The sequence below is a fragment of the Tachypleus tridentatus genome, chromosome 13, assembly GCF_004210375.1.
Source record: "Tachypleus tridentatus isolate NWPU-2018 chromosome 13, ASM421037v1, whole genome shotgun sequence".
Lineage (NCBI taxonomy): Eukaryota > Metazoa > Arthropoda > Merostomata > Xiphosura > Limulidae > Tachypleus > Tachypleus tridentatus.
In genome coordinates, this window is record NC_134837.1 from 113,318,565 (window position 1) to 113,335,810 (window position 17,246).

At 29.6% G+C, this 17,246-nt stretch overlaps 2 long non-coding RNA genes across 7 annotated transcripts in view; one reads left to right on the forward strand and one right to left on the reverse strand.

The window, feature by feature from the left end:
* The first annotated feature begins 1,014 nt into the window (after positions 1-1,014).
* The window catches only part of LOC143239947 (uncharacterized), a 195,724-nt gene continuing 179,492 nt past the window's right edge, over positions 1,015-17,246 (forward strand). Inside the window, exons 1-4 of one of the 6 annotated variants that reach the window (XR_013021456.1) lie at positions 1,039-1,314; positions 3,600-3,692; positions 4,609-4,741; positions 10,835-15,037. This is a non-coding gene — a long non-coding RNA (uncharacterized LOC143239947). Of the gene's footprint in view, positions 1,315-3,599; positions 3,693-4,562; positions 4,742-10,834; positions 15,038-17,246 lie in introns of those variants that run through there. The other 5 variants (XR_013021453.1, XR_013021452.1, XR_013021451.1 and 2 more) reach the window with 5 other exon arrangements.
* Positions 14,467-16,697, reverse strand: LOC143239949 (uncharacterized). The gene is made up of 2 exons (XR_013021459.1): positions 16,215-16,697; positions 14,467-14,889 (listed from the first exon to the last, which is right to left on the reverse strand). It is a non-coding gene; the product is annotated as an uncharacterized LOC143239949 (long non-coding RNA).

Below are 17,246 nucleotides of genomic sequence, written 5' to 3' on the forward strand. Positions count from 1 at the left end.
TAAGCACATGCGCGCGCATTTTAATTTCGCACAAAGCTACTCGAGGGCTATTTGTGCTAGCCGTCCCTAATTTAGCAGTGTAAGGCTAGAGGGAAGGCAACTAGTCATTGCTACCCACCGCCAACTCTTGGGCTACTCTTTTACCAACGAATAGTGCGATTGACCGTTACATTATAACGCCCCAAGGCTGGGAGGGCGAGTATGTTAGGTGCGACGGAGATTCGAACCCGAATACCTGATCATGCCGGGCCTTCGTTAGTTTAAACAATAACGAAAATTCATAGAATCTTATTTATTTCCTAAAATAATTTGTCTACGAATTGGAAACACATTATGGCCCATATTATTGATTAGGATTGATAAGAAAAACACTTTAATGTTTTAAATTTTAAATTTTAAACTTTTCCCAGGCTATAACATCACTTCCGCGGTAGAAGAGTGTTAAATATTAGGATTTGCAAAGCTAAAGTAACGGGTTGGATTTCCCTCAGTGTACATCGCAAATAGCTCATGTGGCTTTGATGTAAGAAAACATACATAAACACAATAGAACACCATCATCGGTTTTCACTAGATTTGATATATACTTTGGTTAAAATGGGAAACGTGTCATTTCAACGCAAGAGGTTATATTCTAAACATACATGCATATGTATATACACACACATGTATATAAAATTATTAGTATTCTACAATGAATAAATTAATCTCACTAATATTTACTTAATTATATTTCAAAATTATATTTTCACAAGAAAACTCAGCACTTACAAATTAATCTAAACCTAACAAGATTTAGGCTTTACATTAATTTGGCCAATGGTGGTAATAACGAATTTCATCACAAAACATGAAAAATTAAATTTTTTCTCACCTAATATAATTGAAATATTATTCAGGTGTTTGAAAATATAGTAAGGTTCTGATGTGTAAAATATTAAAATGATATTTATCAATATTAATCTCGCAAACTTGTTTTTCACTGTGAATCTCAGTATAAATGAGATGGAGGTTTCACTCGTAACTTAGTTTATTAACGGTTTTCCAGAATTTTTCATATTTTTGAATCAATATTAGCTCACGTGCCTACAACAATTTATCTGTGTGACGTAATCAAAACAGTACAAGAGATCGCAAGACATGAAAAAGTAATGCGAGAAAGGGTTCAAATCTGATAAAACAAATGTCTATAACAAAAGGATTTTATTATTTCCAACTTTTAGGACATCACAAAGTGTTATCAGGTACTTTAAACTTATATCGCAAAAATGCTTTGATGTTAAAATAATCGAAAAACCTCGAAGCAGTAAGTACGTCAGTAAATTAGCATTTTATACTCTAACCCTAAACGATTCAGGCTAAATTTCTTTTCTCTATAACACGGTTTAATGCAGCATCATTGCTATAGTTATTTTTTGAATTAAGTGTGGACTGTATAAATCGTTTGTAAAATTCTATCTCAATACAGTTGGTATGGGTATTAAAACTATAGAAGTAGAGAACAACGTTGTGACCTTTTTAGGTCATCTTTAGGTTAAAGAGTTTGCAACTATATGAATCATTACAATTATAAAGTACAATGTATCAGTTAAAAGACTATATCCTTGCTTTTTTGTTTTTCAACAAAGACAACTTTGACCTTTGTGTGGAAAACTTGTAATTATAAGAGATTGAAGAAAATTACGTTTTGAACGGATTTAAGAATAATACTTTTATTGTACTTTGTGATGATGTAAGTAGGTTTATGTGTGAAATACAATCAATAAGTTGAGATAAACAAAACATCTGAAATTTAAAATGTGATTTATTACTAATCAGAAAAATGATTGTTCTTTAGCAGAAAAGAATGATCGTGTGAAGTGTTAAAATGTAAACATGTGTCATGCTCATTTTCATGTGAGATTGTTGTTGTTATTCAAGAGAAAAACTTGTAAGTATATACAAATTAAACATTAAAATTTTCTTGCTTTCTGTTTATTTCCTGGGAAAAAAGTATGTGCTGCTGGATGTAACAAATTTTGAAATAAACGTAGATTATTATACATTTTCTAACACTGGGATATTTATTTTATGTACATGGTAAACTGTTAAGTGATTTACTAATATATGGGTCACAATCTTTGAATTTGTTATCATTACTCTACCAGCAGTACATACGACTCTGAATAATGGACAGAAAAATATATATAATAATCTGGTAACTGAATGTATAATATTTTATATGAAAAGATATTCAAGACTTTTTAATTCGTACTGTCAGGCCATTGGTGGGAAAACTGTAACAAAATATAAGTGCTTACCACATAAAGATGGATAAAAATCATGGGTTACTATAATAAAATTTAATTTCTTTCTTACTCTAAAAAAATTAATCAGAAAGAAAATGAAGTGATTGAAAGATGAGTTTTCTTATGACTGTAGAGAAGAAGTTAAGGTTGTTACTGTTTGTTTGTTTTTTAAGACTGTTATGTTATTATCATTTCATTATATTCCTGAAAAACATGTACATCTTGCTTCTGGATATTATCTTCATTTGAAATGAATTTATCCTATCTTAATAAGAGTAAACAGGCTTATCTTTATTTGCTTCTAGAGTTTCTCTTTTTTGTAAATTAAATCAAATAATGGTGACTGCAAGGTAGGGGAAAGTATGAAAAACATCCCCAGAGTCCTCCTCAGCTTTCAAACTTAAAACTTTAGAGTTTGACAAGTTGGAAGGAAACCAGCTCTTTCCTCTTTTCCGATAAATGAGGGGGCTTTTGATAAGCATGTAGAGCAACTAAATAGAAAATGGATTGGTGGACAATTTAAATCACATGTTATTGAGAGAGTACCACTCTAGAAGAGCACAGTGGCAAACATCACTGAAACCAGGAAGATTCTCTTGTTTTGATCAAGGAAGTTTTGCAAGGTATTTCAATCAATTAATGAACAGCACAAAAGAAATATCTTGAAAACTCGAATTTTCCAATCAATTCAAGCACCAATAAAACAGTCTATAATACATTACATAAAAACCCACAATTTGAAGCTGTATAGGCTTCTAATAAGTTTCATGAGTAAACAATATTTTGAAATACAGTTCATTTTCTAAAGTATATTTGAAAAAGTGTGAACATTTATCAGTTTGAAAACAATTATATAAAGTTAATGTGAATTTGAACTTGAAATTTTATACTAGAAAATAATAATTAAGGTACTTTGTAAGTTTTCTGCATGAGAAACAGTCGTGATGAGGCTATAAAAAAGGTGAATGATAAACATGAGTGTCTGATGAAAAAAGGTTGAAGAGCATTTGAGAGAAAATTTAAATGTATGTATGTAAAACATTTTTGTAGAATTGAATATTATCTGTGAAACATCTTCTAATTGTATATAATTTTATATGTTAAGAAAGTGTTATTAAGGCATTTAGTATAAACTTATTGAGATTTAATATACCAATTTTGTTAACAGTTAAACCCATTCATTGAATAATTGTTTGATAAACATGCCAGTTGTATAATATAAATATATGAAGGTTATTAAAATGGAAGATTTAATTTGCTAATGCAGTAACTTGTGGTAAAATCAATTTATCTGTATTTGTTTATTACCAGGTTCTAATGTGACTTTGTAAGTAAAGCTGGAGGAATTAGTTGGAAAAAGAAAGAGAAAAGATAGTCATCAAAATGGTAATTAAAGTTGTAAAGGTATTGTTATTTTTAAATTTTCTATAAAACCTCTTGTTCCACAACTTTGTGGTAACTGTGATTTACAATGTGTCTTTTAAAAATAACAACAGTATAAAAAATGTTCTAGTACAATGAAATTATGCAAACTGTAGGGTTAGTCCTTATCCAACCTTTCTACCCTGAGTATATTATCAGCACTAGCTCACAAATAATACAGAATGTATCTATTTATATTGTTGACAGGATATATTTAATGAATGATACACAACAAGTTTTGATTTTCAATATCCAAAATGATTCATGTATCATCTTTTATGCATTGACAGTTCCAGGTCAGTCTTGATATTGATAGGATGTGCAACAAATTCTTGTTTTATAAGTGTTTTTATTTATGTTTTTGCAACTTTCCAGATGTTACTTCCTATGATTCATGAATTCCTTTAGATATGTCTTTTCATATTTTGGAAAATTATAGCACAGAAAAGGAGTGAAAGAATATACTAAATTTTTTTTTTTTTGAAAATCCAAAGATTGCTGGGTTTTTTTATCATTTATTGTTGCAACGTTTTTATGTTACCACTAAATTACAGCCTCTGTTAACCACAATATAACCAAAATTATGTTCAAAGTGGCATATAGTGTCAATCAATCAATTAGTGAATCTGTTTTACTCTTTCATAGATGTTTTAAAAATGTCTTTATATCTTGCACATTAATATGAAACAAGGGAATGATGTCAGCAAATTTTACTTTTGAAATATCTTGGATGGCTGAATTATTGATAGAGGTTTTATATTGAAAGTTAGATAGACAATAAGGAAAATGGACTTTGGTTATATTTTATGATGTTTGTTATTACATTACATTTCCATTTGCTTTGTCTTTTAGAACATTTATGATGATGCACTCTCACAAAGACATTTGGATTTTGCAGATGAGGAGGTACCCCATCTTCTGGTATTTATACACAGTCTGCAGGAAATTTTAACAAGATATGATGTTGGTGATAACAAAGGTTTTTATGAAAACAAATAACATTGTGTTGCAATGATGCTATCAACAGTGAGGTATTATGTGTTTGATTTATAACATTCAACCATTTATTCAAAATATTTTCGGATAGTACAACATTGGTTAGTTTTAAATGTGTACACTTAATTAAACAGTTCTAACTTGAAAGAATTTTTGCATATTTTATCAAGATCTAAACACCAAATTACTAATTTAGAGAAGTCTTTTAGTTAGTGTTAATATTTCTACTTGACGCAAGTAAAGTTTCAATTTTGTATAATATACTTTTGTTTATTGTGTAGATTTGTCATCTAAAAACTAATTTATATATTTATATATATAAAGTTTTAATCAAGTATTTGTGGATGTAATTTTACATGTGCATGAAATTTAAACAAAATTTATTTCTTGGTCTTGTAATAAATCAATATACCTACCAAAATTGTAATCAGCCTACACCTGTGGTGTTAATGTAATAAATATCTTAAACATGTGAATGTGAAAATTATCTGATGCATGATTTTTAATATATTATAAGTTTTAAACTTAAAACACTAACATTGTATTAGAATAACATTAGTGTTTAATGGATATTAACAATAGGGTTTAAAATGGTGTAAATAAAGTGTAAATATGTTCTGAATAATGAACACTTGTTTTCATAGGGCAGTTGTGGGAAGGCAGTTACTCTTAATTTTCTTGAATTTGAAATTAAACCACCCAAACATTTCTACATGTTAAAACTCCTAACATCCACCATTACAAAAAGTTATGAAATAGAACTAAATGAAACTACAGATCCTATCTCATAAGATCTTTTAACTTTGCTCTCCCTATCAGCTGTAGGGGACTTGTATTGTGATGATCAATCTCATTATTTGTTGGTAAGAGAGTAACTCAAGACTTGGTGGTGGGTGGTGATGACTAGGTGTCTTTTGTTGTATAATTAGGGATGACTAGTACATATTTAGCAGGTGACTTTGCAAATAGTTGCACTAGAAAATAATATTGTAACTATATTTTTAGATTATTAAGACTGGTTAAGATGCAAGGGTTTCCCCTGAGTGGTAGAAGTAGGTTTTGTCTGTTATAACAGTTGTTATCAAAGTTTTTACAGCTATGAAACTTGAGACCAGTGGTTCAAACTGGTGTATAAATAAACTGAGACACCCAAAGTAGTTTTTACTTTATTCTTTGTTTCATGTGTGGGTTACAATATGGACATTATTAAACCCATTATCAGGCATAAGCCCACTACTGGTAGGAAGAAGTCAGTTTCATTGTTTTGAGGAAATTCATTCCATTATTTGTGTAAATTTATAGTAACAATAAATAAAGTAAAAATAATAATCATTTAACGGACCTAACTAACAACAGTACAAGTTATGTAAATATAATAAATGTTATAAAGAACATGTTTATTTCTATTTGATGTTTTTCCTACTAATTTCTTCAATACTGAAGTAGAAATGAAAGTATCTTATTGCAGTCTTCATTGGTTGGCTCTTTTGAACAGTAGTAACAGGATAAAATTTGTAATGCATTAGAAGGTGTTTAATGTAAATAAGAAATAAAATGTTCATACATGTATATGCTATCACTTTGGTACCTTGGGTAGAGTAGAAAGTTGCATCTTTGCTAATATCAGTTTTTGTATGTATAAATTTGTTTATAATGTTTATTAATTTCTTTACAGTAAATAGGATAATTGTTTGCAATTTTTCTGGATTTGTCTCTTACATTTACCTCTATAATTAATTATCTTTAGTTTTAGGCATTTCGTATTCCATTTGATGCTTTTTATCTTGCTCGTGCAATGGTACACATCTGTGCTAGTTGTTTATAATTTAACAGTAAATACTAGACAAAAGGCAGCTAGTTATCACCACACTCCACTAATTCTTGGGCTACTCTTTTATTGATAAATAGTGAGATTTACTGTCATAGTATAATGCTCACACATAAAATTGTGCACATATTTCATGTAATGGGGATTTGAACCCTCATCCCTTAGATCATGAGTTGAGTGTCAAACCACATGGCCATGTTGGCCCTAAGTGAAGATAAACCAATAAGTTTCATACTGTCTCAAAACATGTTTATTTCTGAGAGTAACAATACAAACTGAAAAATAATATGCCTCTCGATAGATCTGTGTAATATTCTACAGTATAATGTTTGGATGGTTTACGGTTTATTTCTGAGAAAATGATTGAGAAACAATTACAGTTGTGTTAGAAAATATAATGAGATTAGTAATAATATATTATGCAATTATAATGGCTTTCCAGTATATTTTTCTGTACTTCCACTGTGCTGTCTTCCTTTTATTAATGCTTATGAAGTTCTGAAAACAAGTTGAGTTTGTCCTTTAGGTCTAAAACTAGAAACCAACCAGCTACCAATCTTCCAAACAAATGAACAACATTAGTTGACAATTTGAATAGCCAACTGCCACTTTACTATTCACATCCAGAATAACCAATGGAGAGACAACAGTTTGACATTCAAAAAGTTAATAGTCATTCCTCGATTGCCATCTATCTCTGCATATCCCACATTAGTCGTATTTTTTAGTAGATAAACATTCAGTAAGGCCACTTTGTATTGTTTTGGAGATAAAACTTGTACTTGTACACTATTACTTTTTCACATACCTCAGTTTTCGTACAGTTTCTAGTGAAATATAAAATTATTCTTCAACATGTCTAATTGAGAAGTGTTCAGTAGACAATTCTGCTATTTTTTTTACTTGTTTGTGTCGTGGAAGCCAAAACTGCACTCGCTACTTCGTTTAGTACATTTTCTGATACTTCTGTGACTTTGTATAGTGACAGATGATAATAGTGGAAACTTTCAGTTCAGGACTATACATTGGGTCATTTAATTTTTATTATAATAGTCTGGGAACAAGTCAGTCATACTTTTCTTTTTATACCAATTATTTCTATAATTATTTTGAATATATTATCTTTTGATATAACATAACCCACACCATTATAATATGAAATCATTATAGAATTCAAATTTGAGTATGATCTATTCATCTAGGACATTGAAAATAAGTTAAGAAAAACACAACACAACAATTACTTTATTAAAAGATGTTAAATAGTGATGAATAATTATTGTAATACAAAACTAGCTTCTACACTAACAATTTGGCCATTGTCTTCGTAGAATAAACAGTGTTTGTTCCACGGTAGTCATAAGTTACTTCTACCTGTTTAAAACTTCAGTTAAAATGTATACCAACAATTTATGTTTGAGGAGGCTAATAATATAGTGTGTAATATGTCATTCCTGTCTATCAATAGAGTTATGTCAACATTATTTTAGAAAGCAATAAATACTTCTTTATTTATCATTATTAAGTACTAATGAACACTCATTCAGATATTTAGAGAAGTTTTTGTGTGTTTATAGTTAAGCATATAGCTACACAATGGGCTATCTGCACTGTACTTGCCACAAACACTGAAACAAGGTTTTAAAATAATGTAATGTGTTTCAGTACAACAAGGGATGTGTTGGTCCATTTCAGCTTTCTCATTATCTAAGCCAAATTTAACAAATTTAAAACTAGCACTTTTCATTCACATATCAATCAAGCTTTAGTTTAAAAACTCAATCAAATTTACTTCCTCTGCAACATCTGAAGGCAACCCATTCAATAAGCCAACGATTCTATTTGAAATATAAATTATCTTGATTGAAACACTGCTTCTATCTTCCCTAAATCTATACTTTTCCCCCTCCCAAGTTCTATAATTATTTTGTTAAGTGTGAAAAATGTTGATCCATGAACATTATCAATTCTTTTTAAAATCTGAAACACTTCAATTAGACCCCCTTTAACTTTTTTCTAAGACAAAATATTTTTAAGGAAATAAATCTCTCCTTGTGTGACAGCCCTCCATTACAGGAATCATTCTTTGAAGCCATCAGAACAAGTTGGTGTATTTCCAGAAGTACACAAAACTCCAAATGTGGTATAATTAGTGACCTATACAATGAAGTTATAAATTTCAGATCAGTATTCAACATTTCTTCAGATACAACCTAAAGTTCTGTTTGCCCTATCACTAGCAATAGCACAGTGCTTGAATGGTTTTAGAGATTGATCAGCTAGTTACACCAAGATCCTTATCTTTCATGACACTATTAAGGTTATTCCTATCCAAATTATACTTAATTGGAATTATGATAACACAAAAAATTGCATTTATCATACTTAAAACCCTACTGCCGTCTATCTACTATTTCAGGTGTGGAATACTGCTTAATTATTCCTTAGTGAAAATAAACTATTCAAAATTTAGTAATGCAATCAGCAGATCCTAACTTTCCTTTATCATCCCACTAGGGTCTCACCCACATTTTAACCTTTTTCTTTACTCCTTATTGTAACTAGATCCTTAGCATTAATATTTAATTTTTACCTAAACTTTTTCAAAACATTCATTTTGATGCCCTAAGTTTCCTTATTTTTTTATACCATAACAATTTAAATATCTTAAATTTATTATGCTTTTCTTTAATTTTCTCTTGCTCTTTATGACTCAGTCTGGTTTTATTTGCAGCTACCCTTTTCTTTAAGGAATATTTAAAGAAGAATCTCATCTAATCAGTATCTGCAAATAACCCAGATGGATTCAATCTCCTTGCTATTACTTTTTGATATCGTCAATTTCAACAGGATGCAAATTAAATTTCACGTATAAAACCACTCCTCCTTTTGTTCTTTATCAACAACCTGTAAACCTGCATTTTAGAGAAATTTCTGTCATCAACATCATCTATGTGCAAGTTATTATAGTAACATCAAAATTGTCCATTCCTGTTTGTGCTGTCATCATTTATTTTATACTTCTAGCACCACAGTAGTAACAATTAAACCTACCCTTATAACCACTTGTATCAATTAATGCATTAACTCTAAAGATGTTATTAAATTAACCAAATTTTATTTTTATTTTCTTATCTATCTTACTCTATTTGTGCTGTTGATTTTATTTTCTTGCATAACAAACCACAATTTATAATATTGCTTGCTATGTTTCTTGACCTAGAAACATTATTTTAATGTATTAGACAAGTTTTTTTTTTGTTGTTGTTGTTGCAATGCATCTTGTGATTTGAATTGTTACCTTATATCCTGTTGTTTATCAAATGTCTCGCACTTATAGAAAGTTTAAGTGATTTAGCTAAAAATATGTAGAGACAGTCCAAATACATTTAATACAAAGGCAGAGATGCCAACTAGTTCAAATGACTGAGTGATTGTAGACAGAGCCCTTTCATAGTTTTAGTGCTTTTAGATTTGCCAGAAACAAGACAACCTGGTGAAAGAGGCCTCTTTTTTTTTTTCCATCTTGTGAAGGATCACATTGGTGTTTCTATGCTGCTTAGAAAACAAGAAATACCCATCTATGCGAGCACTAATTGGCTAACAAGCACTGATGGCGTAACTATGGATTCCCCCACGTAATGTATACACCAAAATCATAATGGTTGGCATCTCTGCAAAGGGAGCTTAGTTTTGAAACAAAATACTTGTTGCTTTTTGGTTGACATTAAACCCATTAACGTTAGTTCAATGAAAAAATGTGATGCCATTTACTTCAAAACTTTTGTTACATTGTCAATGAGCAAGGACGAATTGTTTATTTTTCTCACTGCTGAAAGTAAAGGTTGACACTGATTTAGTAATAACCTGGGCTCCAGAGGAATTCATGTTACTGTTTTGTTTTTAAACTTATGCCTTGTAGATATTTTAATGTGATTTAGATTGCATTATGCTCTCACTCATGTCATGAAATAGCACTGTTAATGAACAAAACCAGTTTTGTGTTGTTTACATTATTCTATCGTATATTGTTATTAATTTATTTCAACTTGACAAACACGTTAAAACACAGTTTACAGTTCTCTAATTCAAAATTTTAATAGTTAGTTTTCTTAAATAGATAAATACATAACACCAATACACATATTCAGTAAAACACACTTAACTCACTCATCTTGTTTGTCAATCAATAAGAACAAAGCTACACAAAGGGATATCTTTGATCTGCCCACCCAACAAAGCTTGAAAAAACCCAGATAGAAAAACTGTCAACAAATTTCACAGATTCCTTCCCTTTCAGATTCCAAAGCTGAAGAAACATTCTAGGAAGACAGTTTCCATTGATTTCCCACCATCTAAGACGAACAACTATGCCTAATGTATGATAACAGAAAGCAATATTGGAGCATCTTCTTTTAAGCCTTCAGGATTTTCTTTGGGTACTGCTGTTTTCCTCCACAACAATTTTTTTGTTGTAGAATCTCAAGGTACCATTGCATACAGACAAAACTTTTCCATTTTTCATTGGCATGATTGAAAATTTTTAAACTATTGTAAAGAATTTTATGATTTTAAGACAGGTAAGAAGTCCTTGATTTTTTCCTGATTTTGTTGCATTCACTTGTGTCTTCATTCTTAAGTATTTCTTGCCTTCAACAGGAATATTAATGTCAGCTTTGCAGGATATCATTACCATAACAAAAGTCTAATTGATAAATTTAAAAAAATCAAACCACATGTAATAAAATTTGTATGCCATTCACTTTTCATTATATTCCTTATTTAGTTATGAAATTAATATTGTTGTTATTTAACCTATCCATTTAGTTTGGACTTTTTCTTAAAACATAATGTGGTATTTCCATTTTACATTTTAATCATCATATAGAGACAATCACAGATTGAACTACACATTTGTTGTGATAATTATTAATCATCAAAATTTGTAAAAATGCACTCCTTGCACCTTACAAATCTTTGTTTGATCCTTGTTTGGGTAATGTTTATTTTTGGTGTTGTAACTGAATGGATTCACTAACCACAACTTGAAATGCAAAATATAATAAAGTTAAGAAGAAAATCTTAATTAAAAAGACAGTAAAAAGTTTCTTCAGCCAGTGTGGTCTTACTCAAGTAATAATGTTAAAATAAAGATATCAGATTTTAAATACTATTTGACATAATTATGGTTAAGGAATTCATCATAAGAATTAATATAAAATTAAGATGTGTTAGTAATTTTCTTAGTTTATTAATTATTTTATTTCCTTAAACATTATTTACAATGTGTATTATTTTAAAATTTTCTATGTGATATTGTTAGTTGTGGGTGATAACAAAGTTGCCTTCCCTCTGGGCTTTTAGCACTAAATTGGGGACAGCTAGTGCAGATAGTACTCGTTTTTTTTTAATAAAAATCATGTCAATTATTTGAAATAAAAATAAATAGCTTCTTTTTTTAAGATAAGCAGGAACTTACACTATTTGTGTACTCACCACAAATATTGAAGTCTGGTTTTGTCCTTTGACTTATCGCTGTGCCACTAGATCTGAAAGTACTATCAAATATTGTTTAACATGTAAAACAGAAAACATTTGAGCTTTGAATCTTTTATTGCTTTTATACACAATAGTGTAATCTTGGCAATTTCTGAGCAGTGGTAATACATAAACTCCACTGTTTATTTGAAAAAGAAAATTAGTTTTGCTACGATACTAAAGTTCTTATTACAGCTGAGAAACATCTAACCTTAATATGCATTAGATGTTGAATCTGCTACATTCCCCAATCATAACAGTGAATTCAAAATAACAAAAATCTTCTCTCATGTTCTGCTGATATCATTTCCTAAAATTATATTTACTGACAATGTATGAGTGGTTTTCATCATTTGTTTGTACGTTTCATAAGGCAAGTGTTGTTATTGCATCAGTTCTACATGTGGAAGTAGTTTTAGTTGGTAAAAGATGTGTTGGCCTTACTTCCTGTGTTTTGTAAAACAAATGTTACTGTTGCAAATATAGAAATAGCTGACCTCTAATTTTGCATCTGTCATAAACTTACTGTAACTCTCACTAAGTCTGTGATAAACTGGTTCTTCTCCCATTCTTGGAAGGGTATTTTATTAATTGTTTCCAGAACAAACTGTGCTGTCATCCTCCATATGGTGCTGTTGCAGTGACTATAAACAGGGACCAACTATTTATTTAATATACCTTTCATGAACATATGGTACTCAACTAGTCTTATACAAGGTAACTCTTTATGGCTGAAGTTTCTTTCCAAACAAATATATCCCGAAATATCTTTGTGTACATAAGTGACAGGAATTTTTTAGGCCTCATTCAACTTGAATGCAAATGTGTCAAAGGAAATTAATAGAAAAAAGAACAGCATTTTGTGATAAGGAAGGAATAATATATACCTAAGTTGAATGCTATTGTTTTCATCCTGTGTTTTGTGTTCATATCCATTATATTAAACAGATAAGCTTGTTCTTACTTTAACAATTTAAAATATCACTGAAAAATAAACTGATGTGTATCTTCAGCCTTGGCAAGTTACCCTATTCCAACTTTTCAGGGAAAATATTGGCCACCGTATTGTTCAAGGCTTCTTCAATCCTACATATTTTCAGTTTGCAAAATGTTATTAAGTCATGAGTAGTGACATTGATAAAAAAATCCATCACAGTTTGACCAATGTAGTACTACAACTATCTCTTTCCAAACCTGTGTAGACAAGTTAATTTGCTGTAGTGTACTACTTTTAGCAATAATGGAAAGTAAAACATCTTGGAATACCATTAATGAAATTAATTTTGTATCAATAATGCTGACAGATATCAACAAAGCTGTTTCGGTCAATCATAGTTAACTGTTACCAGTATCAAGAGCAATATGAGACAACAGTGTTTCACAGATTCTTTTCATGAACCAACTGGATCAAACTTGGGCACTACTAATTCCATTCCAAACATAATTTCTGAGCTAAGTACCTTAGAATTCAATGAGTGGTTAGCAGAGATAAATCCAGGCTTTGAAGAAAAGGAAATAAAACCCCTTGGAAAGTGTTTCAGATTGTCATTTACAAAATTAATTGCTGCATATAGACTTTCTAGACAACTTTGAGCACCATATTACATCAGATCTGAACCCTTTAATCTGGTGTTCAAAAACCATCACATGGAGTTCTTCCAAATGTGAAAGGCTTCAGCATCATAAACCTCATAATAATGGAAACAGATTCTAAGCTGTTAATCAACCTTGTGATAAATCTCAATTTCATTAAACTTCAGTTTCTGATTGAAAACTAGGAACCAGATGACTGTGATGTCTTTACAACTTTCAGCTAATATTCCTGAAATGCATTTTATTGTATTAGCAATGTGATAAATACAAACAATACCAACACTTTTAAAACATGTTCCCCCCACTTCTATACTGAACACTACACCAAGGGTTAGTGATATGTTTACTGACTTGTAATGGCAAAATCTGGGGTTTCATTTCTTGCAGTAGACAGAGTACATTAAAACCATTGTATATTTCTACTCTAAAACTAATAAACACTGAAAAATATCGTTCATGAACTCTAATTACATGAATCATGTCATTTCACTGTTATATCCTTACAATTATTTGCAATTCGTTAACAACATATAATTAAAGTTACAACATAAAGTAGTAATATAATGCTTTGCATGCAACTTGTTATGCAAATGAATTATAAAATAATTAGATACGAACCAGTTGTCTTCTACCAAGTAAACCAAAATATCTTTTCCAGATTCCTTTACAAATTCATAGGGCTTCTTTATGGTTAGAAAAGGCTTAATCTCAACAGAAGGAAATTTCATCTTCTGTGTAATCTGATTATGTTTTAGATAACATTTCTTAAATAGTTTGACAGAAAAGTTTTGTGTATAATTTCAAGGAATGTTAGAACCTTGTCAATGTTAATGAACTGCAATTTGGATCAAGATAATCATTAATTATAATGTATTCTATCATAGATGAATATTTTAGCTGTAATAGCACTTTAATATGAATGATAAAAAATGCCTAACAACACACTATTCAGTTGTTAAGATAATTCATTTAAATTTGTTCTTTGAAATCATGATAAAGTAGAGCATGTTGCTAAGTGTTTCACATATATTTCTATAACCCAAATATATATATAAGCCATTAACCTACAACAATATTGTACATTCAAATTACATTCATTACTTTAGAGAAAGAACTTCAGAGATTTTAAAATATAGTTACTTACAATTTTACCAAGTTTTCCATCTTTCTATTTTCCTGAAGAGGATGTAACCAATGAAAGGAGGTGAAAAGCAGGATTATTTTCTGTAACAAAAATTAATTGTTGTTTTAAGGTTATAAGCACAATGAATATTAAAACAATAATGACTTCATTCTTTTATTTGTAAAGACTGTATTTCCAATATATAAAATTTATATTTAAATATGAAAAATAAAGTTGTACCATATGTTATTGTCTGTCATTCAGTGTTAATTTCTATAAAATCTACAATAGCCAACAGATAAATAGCAATTACTCTAGTAAATATCACTAAAGCACTGTCTTGACATCCTCTGACAACTCAGTGGCAAACATAAGATTTTGATATCCATAGTTGGTTGAGCACGTATAGCTCATTTTGTAGTTTTGCTTTTAACAGAAAAAAAAAAAAACCACTGTAAATCAATTTTGTTTAATAATGTGTGAAAAACATTATAAAATCATATTTTCATTTACCCAAAAGTACACAGCAAGTAGACCCAAAGTGCAAAAAATATCATAGGTTCATAGTATTAAATTACCAGAAAGTTTTCATTATGTGAGATTAGAAGTGTCTGAGTTCAGATTACCAACAAACGTGCTGACCCTCAAACATGGAGCAAACTAGCAGTCACTCATTTTAACACATGTATGTAAATTAAGTATAAATATATTGCCATCATATGCATTACAGACAATATAAATTCAAATAAAAAATTATTTCTCTATTAGTTTACTAGCATTAGATACTTTTCACCTAAATATTTATCTTGCACATTTAAATATTTTGGGTATTTATGTTAAAAAAGAGCCATTCAGTAAAATAACATGTTTAAATGTGGTCATTATTGTAATGTAAATCATAAACTGACCAATGAAATTAAATTTATATTTCAATATGCCCCATCATTATCTAGTGTATAAAGCATTTGCTTCAAATACTGTGACTTTTAAATCTTTTTTAATACAAGGTTAAATGTAAACATATAGTAGCTTACAGGTTTGTAGCTTTGTTTTGTATACTGACAAATTGTATCAGTGAATGCAGGAAATAGTTAAACATTACAAATTTGATGGAGGAAGCCAAATCAAACCTTACAGTTAGTAATTTGGAATTTTATAAGTTATTCTATCCAGACAAATAAACTTGAGACCATATTATGACATTTATAACTTTATTTTGTATGCAATTTTGGATTAATTATCACAAAAATTTTCAAAAGGGATGGACAAGATTAATACTGAAAATTCAGGAAATATTAGTAAAAAAGGAGAGATATCTGCAGGAAAACTAACTGTAATGAAACTATTGAGTTACTTCAATATATATACAATCAAATAATAATTTCTAAAGCATATTTCATGAGTGCTTTCCAATTAAACAACCTACCTAAAGCCAGAATACTTTGATTATCACGAGACAGAACTGTTGCATTCAGGTTTGTAATATCTCCAACATCAGTTTCCATACATTCCTGGTCTTTACTACTCGGTGTTTCCATGACAAAAACATGAGGGAATTCTTCTCTACAATTATTATTAACACAGGTTAAAAGAGTTGGAGATGCTGAAGCTTACTTCTTCAGATCTTCAGCAACTGTAAATTAAAATACACAAATGATCCACGGAGATATACAAGTTGACATATTTGCTAACCAAGGTTTTCTGCTTCATCCATATTAAATGTTTCAAAGTGTATTCTCACAAAGCAATCGTAACAGGTTCAGAATGTCCAAGGTGTAAAACATCACACATACATGTACGACTTTCTTAAAATTATATGCTTAATTTAAATTTATAATTTATTGTTATACTAGAGGTACAAAAATAATTCTGATAAAAATAACTTCAAACATTTTAACAGAATGATTGAAAATGACTTAATTTAAAATGTGCCATTTAGAACTGAAGTAATAATTTTGGCAGTTGTCATAAACTTTATCCTAATGGTAATCACAATAAAAAAAAGAAAGCTAATATATAACTAAGCTATCAATGAGCTACTATTTCTAATAATATTAAATCTCCATTTTCATGTTGTATGAATAATGATAAAATTTGAGCAAGTATTTGTTTTTCTCAAAAATGTATAAAGAAATAACATTTAATAAAAATTACAACAGAATTTATAAAGTTAACATAATTTGAAAGTAGTCCTTGAATAAATACTTCTGCAAAAACATTTTAACTGGTCTCCTGATGAACTACAAAGTTACTGAACTATTTGTGTTTGTTGATCTTTCTCTCATACTCCTATACTTATTAGCAAGTGAAGCTCAAAACTAGTTTCTAATTATTACTGTTTTTTTCATTATTTCAACAGTCAATTAATAGAAATTTCAATTTGTGATATATCGTGAACCTGGCAATGACCAAAGAAGAGACCAAGAGATGTATCAAGAACATCTACAACGACGTAAGA